Below are 13,172 nucleotides of genomic sequence, written 5' to 3' on the forward strand. Positions count from 1 at the left end.
TCTTCATCAACAGCCGGGTCCACTGGTAAACATTTGCCATTCTCAAGACTCGCCAGCGCTACCACACGCAGTCCTCCATTCCTGTATACTTCTAAATTTGAACTTTGCAGGTTAATTTAATTATTTGTATAAATAGATTCATTTAATCTTATAAATAATTACGTGCAGCATGAAAACCTGCCAAGGTCAAATTTAGAAGTATTCTGAAACGGAGAACTGTGTGTGGTGGCGACTCTTGGGAATTTCATACATTCAGAACGCACAAATGCATTGTCACTTCATAGTTCATCCGCCAGTAAATTTCACAAACGTCATTTCGGTCACTTAAAAAAAGATAATTAATAAATAATAAGAAATAAAAACAAACGAGCCACCTTTCCAAGATCGTTATAAAGTATTCTATCAGGAAAACTTTACCTGCCCAATTAGCCGATAGGAACTTGGCCCCCTTTTTAACAGGTATGTTTTTGGTGGGTAGCACGCCGCCCTTACACCTGTGAGTTTTACCGCTTACGTAAGCGACTTATGTAAAACTTTCAAATGTTAATGGTTTTTGTAAGCAGCTTACGGTAAGTTTTAACTACTTTCGTAAGCTGAAAACTTTCAAGTGTATACGAGTTTGCTTACAGAAGCGACTCAGCTTATCGAAATAAACTGATAAGTTTTGGCCTTACGAACTAGGGCGGTCGTTTTTTTTTCATTTCAACTTTGCTTGCTTGGAACAATGTAGACATTTAGTAAGTTGAATGAAAACCACAAAACTTCCGTAAGCAAAACTTACGATAAGTTTTTCATAGGTGTAAATGGAACCATCAGTCGCTTACCAAAGATTTACGTAAGTCACTTACAGGTGTAAAGGCGGCCTAAATGAAATCCATCAATTTATTCATAATTTATGATTCAAAATCATCATTATTTTATACACAGGTAAATTTTATCAGCAAGCAAATATCAAGTTAAAATTTGTATGAAATTACTTTGCACTCTTGTGGATAATACGCAATTTTGCTATCTGTTTTCGAAGAATCAAATGAGCCTTTACAGTCTCGTCTATAAATATCTATACATATCGAAACTTATTACTTGGGAAGAACGCAGGTCAAAATTGAATACAGGTAAATATATTTATCTTATGTAGCTGACCGTACCAGTTGGCGTGGTGAAATTTCTTGTAAATATGTGAAGTACATTTTTTAAGGTTGTCGTGTAATTTAGAACAATTCTCGTACATATTTTCTGATTTACAAGAAAGTTGAAAACTGTACTGTTACATAGTGAAATAGATAGCGCCCGCCAGAAAGTATGCTTCCTAGCGGTGACATATACATCATTGTTTTCTTGTAAATACGTGTAGTTATTTTTTTTTAAGTATCAGTCAGTTTAATACAATTCTCGTACATTTTTTCTGATTCATAAAAAAGCTGAAAACTGGACTGTTACATAGTGAAATAGATAGCGCCCGCCAGAAAGTTGGCTTCCTAGCGGTGACATATAAATCATTGTTTTCTTGTAAATACGTGTAGTTATTTTTTTTTTAAAGTATCGGACAGCTTAGTACAATTCTCGTACATTTTTTCTGATTCATAAAAAAGCTGAAAAGTGGACTGTTACATAGTGAAATAGATAGCGCCCGCCAGAAAGTATGCTCTCTGGCGGTGACATATTGATCATTGTTTTCTTGTAAATGCGTGTAGTACTTTTTTTTTTAATAAGCGTACAATTTAGAACAATTTTCGTACATTTTTTTGATGTAGCTTTGAATTTCATACGATACCATGTCACCGCTAGAAAGTATGACACTCATTTCACCCTGTCGATCTGTAGCTAAGTGCGATTACTAAGAAGTTTCGACGATGGCAGTTGGAGAATCCGAAAAAATCGATAAAATTGATTGTAGCTTAGGGACGTCCTTAAAAGCAACGACAACGCTGACCAAACATACTGTAACTATAAATCATTCGTATTACTTACACAAATGATGAAACCTAATAAAAAAAAAATAAGGCGGTGATCGTTTACTATCAGGCGATACAGCTGCTCATTTGCCTCCTATTTCATGAAAAAACTAAGAAAGCCCAGTTAAAATACGGCGATCATTATACTGCGATCCGCCTGTGTCATGCTGCCGCGCGAATTTGAGTTTCCGTGTGCGACAAGCGAACAGAGCCGCGCGGGCGGGGCGGCCCGGACGCCGCGCACCTCACCCCCTTGGTTTGGTTAGTTTGACAGATCATCTCGCCTTAATCTAATTCATTTTTAACACAAAACTTAACTTTAAGTTTGATATCTGTCTATTTCTTTCTGTTTATTGAATTTCATTTTCCTTCCATTATGTACTAAACTTGTCAATTTATGGAAGGTTTGTTGTAAACCATATACGTAGCGTCATGTGTCATTCAATATTTCAAATTTAAATTTAAATACACTGTCAATTATTCCAGCAGCCTCTATTTTTAACCCCCGACGCAAAAACGAAGGGGTGTTATAAGTTTGACGTGTCTGTCTGTCTGTCTGTCTGTCCGTCTGTTTGTCTGTCTGTCTGTCTGTCTGTCTGTCTGTCTGTTTGTCTGTCTGTCTGTCTGTGTGTGTGTCTGTCTGTGGCATCGTAGCTCCCGAACGGATGAACCGATTTTGATTTAGTTTTTTTGTCTGAAAGCTGAGTTAGTCGGGAGTGTTCTTAGCCATGTTTCATGAAAATCGGTCCACTATGTCGCGGTCGGGGGTTTTTTCAAAATTTTAATTTTGTGGTTATATACTAATTGATTAAATATTAGGCACCTAGAAATTTAAATTAATTTTAACTTAAGAAGCCAAGAAATCAAAGTCTCAAAGTTCAGTCATTTACACCGCTTACAGCCAAACTTACGGACAAGTTGTTAAGTAACTACTTGAAACATAAAATTGTCCTAAACAAGTTGTTTAAGTTTAAACTCCACAATTTCACAGGCAGTAAAAGGTCACGTTGAAGTTTACGTTTGAGAGTTAAATTAAGTTTGGAACACAAGTTTGATGGATATTAACATTGTATAGGTTTTAAAACATTGTAGGTACATTTCAAAGGAATTAAATATTCCTTAGTCGTCGTTGGTAAAATCTCTCCTACCAAAAGAGAGTAAAAAATAAATGATTACTTTCCTAGAGCTATTTCGGTCAGGACAATATTTATACACTTACATTACAGAGAATAGAAAATAAAACTATTTTACACAACAAATTATTCTGAAATTCCGAATTAAAAACCTCAACAATAACACAAGTAGGTCTTGCACGGAGCATTGAACGTTTATACTCATTATGCAGATATAATTAAATATTACAAAAGAAAATAATAACGTAAGCAATTACATAAGAACTTATGAGCATGCTTCTCAACAACTTGCGAGAAGAAAGAACCTACCATATAAAGTAATATTGTCGAAGTTGAGCAATAACAGTAACATGTGGTAAAGGAAACAATTACACAGGATATATTGGGTCAACGAGTTCAGCACGTTTGGCATGGTGGAGAAGATATTTTTATATGAAAACACGGCGAATGAAATAAAAAGATTAAGCTTTGATTTTTACAATAACGATAAATACTAATGTGATCAATAATGAATGTTAATATAACCTAACCACAAAATTAAAATTTTGAAGAAACCCCCGACCGCGACATAGTAGACCGATTTTCATGAAACATGGCTAAGAACACTCCCGACTAACTCAGCTTTCAGATAAAAAAACTAAATCTAAATCGGTTCATCCGTTCGGGAGCTACGATGCCACAGACAGACACACACACAGACAGACAGACAAACAGACAGACACCCGACGCAAAAACGACGGGGTGTTATAAGTTTGACGAAACTTATAACACCCCGTCGTTTTTGCGTCAGGTGTTAAAAATACATTACTTACTAATAGAGTATCCAGAAAGACAAGGGTCACAGAATATATAGGAGACCATAGATCCATGACTCTTCTCTTTCCGAACGAATCTAAAGATAAACCTTTCTGTTTTGGTTAAAATAAGACTCTGTCGTGGGTCGTGGGAACGTTACTCATTGGCGGGACGGGATTGTGTTTTAAAATAAACCAATTAATTTATGTATTATTCATATTTTATTATCACTTTAGGTTGTCACGTACAGATGTAGTGCGAAAAGATTTGCCTTCGTATTGTTATGTTACGGAAACGTACGAACGTGTCAGGCTATTTCAGTCAGTGTCAGTACAAGATGTACTGACATTGACTGAACTAACATGATATTTACGAACGTTTCCGAAGGAAACCCTTTTCGCACTACATCTGTATTTACTAAACGACAAAATATGGCGGTAACGTTTTTTTCACTTAAGTAAATATCGCGAACGATAAGCAAACTAAAACAATAAGTATGACGAAGACCAAACGTGGGGCAATTAGTATAAGATAACCAAGCGCATGTTTCTAAAGAATATTAGATGTATCGACAACAATCAGAGAAGGTTAATATTAGTTGCTACATGGCGTAATCAAATCAATGTCAAATTTAGGACACAAGTATTTCTTCAACGGGGTAAATTAAATACCAATCAGCATTTTCAATTTCGCAAGATTCGCTTTACCCTAAGTAACGCTGCTGAAGCGTAAATTCTAGTGAATCTTCCGGACGATTTTCATTCAATTTGTAAGGAAGAATTTGCACGGTTCGAAAAGTTCAAATAATTAAAATCTTTATCCGCATTAAAACAATGACATCCAATAAGAAATCCCCATTCAATTGGCATTAGAATTTTCAACACTCAAGCTCTTTCAATTGTTTATCATTTCCAGTCCTAATCTTCTTTATTATTAATAAAAAGACATTTTATTGAACTTGAAACGGAAATAACCAATGTGCTGCCGATAGCTGATCTTTACAGCAATTTGAAGGGCCATTTTCAATATCCGCTACAGGTCAACATCCCTTCACACGGCCCTGCGCCTAAATTGGATAAAAGCTGATTTGTAGGCCTCACGCACTGAAAGAGCGTTTTCAATACTCCTTATTGAACCATTACGTCTAATGGTTGTGACAATAGGGCATTACAATTTGTCTCGTCGTAGTATTAGGCAGGGACTTCCTCGCGGAAGACAATGTGGCTCCTGTGTTTGTTGTGGGAAGGTTGTTTTTCGGGCGCTCTCCTATAGCTGCCCAATTGAGTTTATGGCCGGATATTATAAAGTGGTCGAGCCGCGCGATGGAAGCATTGATGTAGCGGCGGTACTAGTATCGAAGAGAATTAGAGCTAAACATAGTTCTGTAACTAGCCGTAATGAAAAGCCAATAAATTCTCACCTTCACTGAACATTACCAAAAACTGAACGATACAAATGATGTATGATATTTATAGAGGACATTTGATGTATGAACAATTTTCTATTAGACCAATATTCTATATTTATATGAACATTTTACTGCAACGACTGAATGAAATATTCAGGAATACGGTTCTCAAGTGTTTGAAGACACTTGGACTATAAATAACTCCGCTGAAGAATATATTTTTAACCTGAACTTTTAAACTGGAATCAGGACCAAATTGATAAATTGTTCAGTATTTCTGAAATGTATTTAGTATAAAAGTCTTCATTTAATTGTATTCATGTATTGTATAGGTAGCTGTCCGGAACCCCGACAGCGTATGTCTGGTTGTGTTCTTGTACAAGTCGCAATTCTCAACCGATTCTTGAACAATTTTATGACCAGGTTCTATGTTTTTTTTTCATCGATCCAATTTTGATAATGCGGAACAACTTCAGCAAATTTTTGAGGTGGGATAAAAACATCTACAATGTAGAACTAAACGTTTTCTAAGCATATTCCAAATGTCTACAGCTTACAAAGCCACCAGTAATATGATAGCTATCAGAAGACGAAGCAAAAGGTTACCTGCAGGACAGATGCAGTCGTTAGCCTCCCTGGTCTCTCGTTTCAGCAGCTTATCAGGTTCTATTTTGATTGTTTCCCTGGACTTCTCCCGCTTTTGCACCCAACTCCTCAGCTCCCAATGTTGTTCTTCCAGTGCTATCAATTTTTGTTCCAAAATATGCTGTCTGTATAAGCTGTAGCCACTAATAATTAGAGCAAACACGCACACACACCATAACACAACACAGTTTAGAGCGTTTCTATCGATTTCATGTCTTTTATTAGGGTTTGCCATTGTGACAATCGATTGATTCTAATAAATTAATCTAGTTGCACTCACGCAACACTATATCCATCACTATGTTCGAGCAATTGTTGTCAGCTTGACATCAAATTGCCAATCATGTTCCGTCACTAATGATGTATGGTATGGTAATGATTGATCAGGTCGGTAATGGCTGAACCTTGGAAGGTCAGAAGTTCGTGTGGCCCGGTTTGGGCACGGCGCGGTACTGGGGCCTGCGCGTGCGATCCCTCGGGAAAGGAAGTCGGTTAACTGCCCTTCTCGTTGTGTCGATTGCTCGAGTACCCTTCCGAACTTGATGGACGGGCGCGGATGCTGGTTCCGGATGTTTTTTGTTATATTGTTAACTTGATACTTTATTATACATGTAACAGATGAGGACATCAACTTCACAGATATGTTTTAGCCAAATACTTTTATGCAACATTGGATACAGTAAGCATCAAAATGGTTTCAGTCAAAGTAGGCAAATATATTGTAATACCACTTTGTTGCTATGGAAGTATTTTGAGACATTTGATTTTCTTTGTCGCTATAAATTAGGTGTACTCGCAATTTCATATCATATTACAATTTATTGTACTTACCAAATTAAGCGTCATATAAATTCAAAATAAAATCATAACGCACAAGTCCTCATATAAAAACAAGTCCCTAGCCAAAAAAATACCCTCATTACAATACGACAAGTATCTTAAATAATTTGCATTTATATTGCATCTAAATTGTCCTCAATCAGCAATTAAGCCTGTTTTACATGAAGACTAATGTCAGGGGGTAGCTAGGAATAAAAATGTAAATTCGAAAGTCAATCTTCATAGGTACATTTATTTTGTCTGAAAGGCATCGGGGTGACTTTCTGCCGTCATTTTTAACATCGAGTCATCGTTACGTGCAGCTTATAGTTACTTGTCTTTTACATGATTGTTTTAAAGTAAATATTTTAAGAAAGTCTAGGTTGAATGTTTTTTATGTTAATTTACCAAAATCGGCTGATACACATACACAGTCGTTCCAGTAGCCAGCTAAAAATGCCACGATTGTTTAGACATATTTTTGAAAGAATTAAACACCTACATAACTACTAAGTTACAAACTAATGCAACAATATACAACATTCCGGCTTATTTTCATTTAGTCACGCATTTTCTTATTTTAAACCAAAAGAATTTAGTAAACACACGATTGTTAAGATTCTCCGGGACAAAACTGTCCGCTTTCACAGTTCAGCTACGTTATTGTAGCCATTATTCCCTTGTGTAACGGAACACGCAGTGCAGGGTGTCTCCAAACATGTCTCTAACAAGGGTAAATTAAAATTCCTCAGTTTATACGCAGAGTCACCCTTGTACCGCTACCTACAATCCTGTTCCTTCTTTGTACTGTCGCTTGACACGTCTACATTGCGGATTTAAATTACGAAGTAAAAATAGTGTCCTGTGCGCAAGCACGCATTGGACCACATACTTTGCTAAACAATTTTTAATTTTCCCGGACAGTTTGACACTGAGTTAGGTGTAAACGTAATTTATGCGGTACCTGGGACGTAGGGAAACAAGATTTTATTACGAAGTTGTTTAATTTCCAAAACATCTTCGAGGTTTAGCCGTTAGGTACGTTAATTAAATCTAAACACCTGGATTACTTCAGTGTTTGATTAACGTTTCTCAAGTTTTTGTTTGTTTTGTATTATACAAACATGGAGCCAATTGTTTCAAACTTAGCTTTTTGAATAAAGAGATTCTAAACCATAAATATAATAAATGACCAGTTACTTATATTTATACCTAGATATTTTTCTGGCACGAACGTCAAGTTGTAAGTGCTTGACAAAATAAAAACATCGACCATCTTTTTATCGATAAAATAGCCTTACATAAGGTTAATAATTACCCCTAATAATAACCTCTAAAATCTTGAATAATAATGTAAGTTATCGATGAACTAAATATCGGAAGGAAGTAACTAGTGTCACCTGCCTGTCTGTTTATTTGTCCGGGCCTTTTTTTTTAATTTATTTAGAACACAAACAGTCACATAAACAAAATGAGTTGGTGTACTACAATGTAGGTACTAAGTAATTTGGATAAAAAAAAGACCTGGAGGTTCATTACTGAATATAAAGATTGTTAACATACTAACAAAATTAGGTATGTAAGCTAATAGGTAAGCAAAAGAAATCATGAACAGTAGGTAATACTTAAGAAATTTTACAGTCATTAGACTAAATACTAAATACATATAGATAATCTTATGCTAGAAGTAAAAAGCAATGTTTTCAAAATAATCATTAACTTAGGAAGACTATATATATATATATATATATATATATATGTGTGATGATGTTACTATAAATAAACCAGAATCCCCAAGGATACATGGTCAGCGGATACATATATAAACGTCACTCGTCGGGGTGTCCTTCGTCGGAAATTCGATTCATTTCCTTTCCCGCGTTAACCCACATGTCCAATTTAGTGAAGTGAGTTTCTAGGATTTCGATGGTGGACCAATTTATAATATAATATAAGCTTTTAGTTATTTAAGTATCACCTAGAAATCTAGCCAAAGTTTTATCTTGAAAAAAAAAATGTTTTTTTTGTCAGAGCGGTCAAATATGCCTCTTAACTTATAATGACTCAATTAAAAAACTCGCAGTTATATTTTCTTATTGATTTTTCAAACAGGGTCAATAGAACTCAATAGTCAATGGAAGGTCCTCTCTCATATTTGGCAAATAAAAACGACTACCCTTTCAATCCAATCAGACCGCAGGTAAATCAAATTCAATTACGACTGAAAAACGTCCAAAACCGATGTAATAGGTTAACAAACACTGCGCAGAGCCGGGTAAAAACGCCTTAATCGGCATTATCCGGTCTGGCGGCCACGGCCTGGCGTGTCTGCTGCCAGGTTAAAAAATTGGACCAATCCCAGTGCGAGAGCGAGTATTCGCCTGGAAAAGGTTTAGTAGATAGCTACGGTTCTAGGTCCAAACTAGGGCTCTGGATACACGTGATTCACGCCGAACCGTAGCTACGTGACCTTAACACCGGCGGTACTAAGATCACGAATTTCACGAACACGGCAAGGTACGTACCTCGTACGTACGTACTTGCCTTAGCGCCCGGATTCACGTGACACGTGACACGCCGCGGGCCGTGACACGCCGCCGCCCGAACCTACGTTCGTGTGCAGAGCTTCGGGTGGCGGTTCCGTTGGGTACTTATCGTACGTTTTGTAGATTCAACACGCCCGGGAGAAAACCAAATCATGACTACTATTGAATTATCACTTAGTACCTATACTTAATATGGGACGAAAGTTTTTTTACGTATAAATTAAACTTATATTTATGTTTTGCTTCGATTTTTATACAATACATATAACTAGCGGCCCTCCCCGGCTACGCACGGGGATTATCATAAAAATTGTTATAATAAGTAATCCGTAAAAGATAGATATATGCCATCGCGGACTTTTTTGTAGACCTATTAGAGAGACACAATTTTCCTATACATTATTTTGATATAGCTCAAACGGTTTTGGCAGCGTTTTCGATTAAAGCTCTCAGCCAGCGGGATTTTGTCCAACTCGATTAGAAAATATCGTCATATTTTAACCAATTCAAACAAAACTTTAACAAATTATAAACCTAAACTTTCCTCAAGGATTACTCTATTCATAAATGAAAACCCGTTCAGTAGTTCTTGACTTTATCACAAACACACAGACAGACGCAGCAGGGGACTTTGTTTTATAAGAGAAGATTAAGTGATTTATGGCGTTATTCGCTGTGTTACGTTACGGCCTAATATTGTTTATTTTTTTGACATGTGCCGTCAGAATCCTCAAATACTCGACACTAACTTAAAACTGTATGTGGTGACAGTTTAGTATAGTATGGAGTAAATATTGACCCAGAGCTGTAAGAAGTGTAAGAACCTCTTTTTCACACATGACAGCGTCCACAAAACGTAAAATCGTGTAATAATGGTTAAAAAAATCAAGTACTTTAAAAACAATATTTCGCTTACTTTAAACATAATCTAAAACATGTTATATTTTTGCGGATCTTCGTTAGTAAGTATTTTACGATATTAATTTATAACGCAAGATTTACTTATTATGTCATTTATCATTCATTTTTAACCCCCGACGCAAAAACGACGGGGTGTTATAAGTTTGACGTGTCTGTCTGTCTGTCTGTCTGTCTGTCGGTTTGTCTGTCTGTGTGTGTGTCTGTCTGTGGCATCGTAGCTCCCGAACGGATGAACCGATTTTGATTTAGTTTTTTTCATTTGAAAGCTGTGTTAGTCGGGAGTGTTCTTAGCCATGTTTCATGAAAATCGGTCCACTAGGTCGCGGTCGGGGGTTTTTTCAAAATTTTAATTTTGTGGTTAGGTTATTATTTTTAAACTAGTGCTGTGGCAGAGTGTAATTACGATTTAAATGACATTTCAGTAAGTTGATAGAAATCGTTTATTTGTTTAAGCGCCTCCTTGTCCATAGGGCCTAATCGATTCAACCAATTCGAAATTAATCATTACATTTGGCAAACGATACGTCTTAGCCACATCGTAACATACATCAAAACAAATGTGTCAAAAATGTGAACTTACGGATCCGGGACAATAGTTCTAATGAAATTCAGGAACACGACGCTTAGCCATATATTTCTGGTGAAGCATTATTATGTTATTCTTAAGGTTTTCACATTTATTCTTTCATTTATTATGTATGAAAATGAAAAAGATTTTTATAAAAAGTGATTTACCTACCAAGTGGCTTTAATTAATTAATATTTAAGCTTGCTACTGTGTAAGAATATAACGTAATCTTAAATGTAAACAAGGCAAACAGCAGTGTAGATGAACAAAAGATCAAGTTCTGTGAATCTTTGAGACGTACTATGATGACTATTATACTCCAGGTAAAAAAAATATGCACACATGTGCGCGGGGCCACGGTTAAGACAAAAAAAAATAACAGCTGCAGTTCTTATCAGTTACGGTACATTAAATAATACTTTTAGATAGTATATTCCTTTAAAGCACTCTATTGTTTGACGAACGAGCTCAGCTATCTTACTGTGGTGGTATTTTGTAAATAATAAGTGCAGTTCCACCACGTGGTAATAAAGACAGTAAGATTTACGAGCAGCCTTTTGTACGTGAAGCTAGTGAAGTGAAGTTATTTTTACATTTTGGGATTTTTTTTATTTAATCTGGATGGGGCAGATTAGATTTTTAGTTTATTTCAATTAGTCACTTGTAAGATCCCAGTTGATCAACACTTGAAGGCCTTGACACTTTACTTTAGCGGTGAATTTAAAAGTTATTGTCGTTGTTGTTTTGTTCAGTTTTTGTATTGTTACTATTAATGTTTGAAACTCTTAACAACGAAGAGAAGTTTGGTGTGGAGATATGCCACCAGAGTCGGAGATTCAGTTTTATGTACTCTCTGCAAGGATCGGACAAACAATGAGTTTCCGTGTCGTCATGGTACTACAGGATCTATCGCGAGGCATTTGACGTCAGTTCATTTGAAATCTACTGTTACTGTTACGACATCAAACGAGTAAGTTAATTTTTTAAATAGGTAAAATCCATAATAAGTAAATGAAAGCAGCAGAGGTCTAAGTTTAAATACCATGAAAAAATAATTTTAAAGTTATTGCATGTAAATAGTATAACGAAGCTCACTTTATTAAGCAATGCTTTATTAAGCAATCAGTAAAAAATGGCTTAGTTTTTATATTAATTATTATTTTTGAAACAATTTGAAACAATAAAATGATAATCCTGCGCCTTGAACACTCTTAAAGTAGACTCTTTTTACGACCATCAATCTTATTACTATATAACGTAATTACCTAATTAAATGGTGGCTATAACAGTTAAGTTGGCGTAAAATGTATAACATAATTATTAACTAGGTATGTGTTAAAATTACGTTTCCGTGGATGTCATCCTATCGTCACATTCTTAATTTTTATACTAAATTGTAGGGATGTACCGACTAGTGATTTGGCCGACTAGGCCGACTACCGACTAGTCGGCGTTTGGGTGGCCGATTAGTCGGCCGACTAGTCGGCTAGTCGGCTAGAACATAATTTTCGACTAAATTCACCAGAATTGTTGAATGAGATTTTTGGTTCTTTCGCGTTTTCATTTTTTTTTTCAGGTTCAAAGGTCTTTGAGAATAATTATACACATTTTCCATTTTTTAGCTTAAAATAAATAGGTCTTGCCTATGAGACCCATAGTCTTAGGTACAGTACCCGTCGATAATGTGTGCACATCGGTTTTTCGTCTTCGTAGAGCGTTGTCTCTTTCTTATGTGACGTGTATCTTGCTGATGTGACGTTAATTGTCTCTTTCCAAAGACCGATGTGCATTCTTTATCGCTGTTCACTGTAGGAAATTTAGAATACGTACATAATACGATTATTTTATTTTTGTACCTAGTTACCTACTGTTTTCCTGTCACTTATCAAGTGCCGACTAATCGGCCTTTTTTGCCGACTAGTCGCCGACTAATCGCCGACTACAAATATGGCCGAATAGTCGGCTTTCCCGACTAGTCGGCGACTAGTCGGTACATCCCTACTAAATTGACAAATTTCATATTCCGTTCATCAATAATTGAATGGTACCGTGTATACTTATCTACCTATTAAATCTTATTAATCAGAGGGTAACTAGAGAGTTTTTGTCAACGAACACTGCAGACACATAATAAGCAGATTCAAAGGTATCACGGTGCATGGTTAAGCCCATATTACCATGTTAACGCATGGTATTTTTCAACTACAACCACTCAACAGATAAGCTTAACAAAGGATAAGGTATAATTAGTCATGGTATAGTGCCTTAACATAAAAGTAATATTTTAGTGAAAGTATAAGCATTTTCTGAATTTGAACTCGAAGCGTCGGTTGTAGCGTAGAGACAATGCTAACAGTGGTTATTCAATAATAAGTTGAATTT

Source organism: Leguminivora glycinivorella, chromosome 2 (assembly GCF_023078275.1).
Source record: "Leguminivora glycinivorella isolate SPB_JAAS2020 chromosome 2, LegGlyc_1.1, whole genome shotgun sequence".
NCBI classification, from domain to species: domain Eukaryota; kingdom Metazoa; phylum Arthropoda; class Insecta; order Lepidoptera; family Tortricidae; genus Leguminivora; species Leguminivora glycinivorella.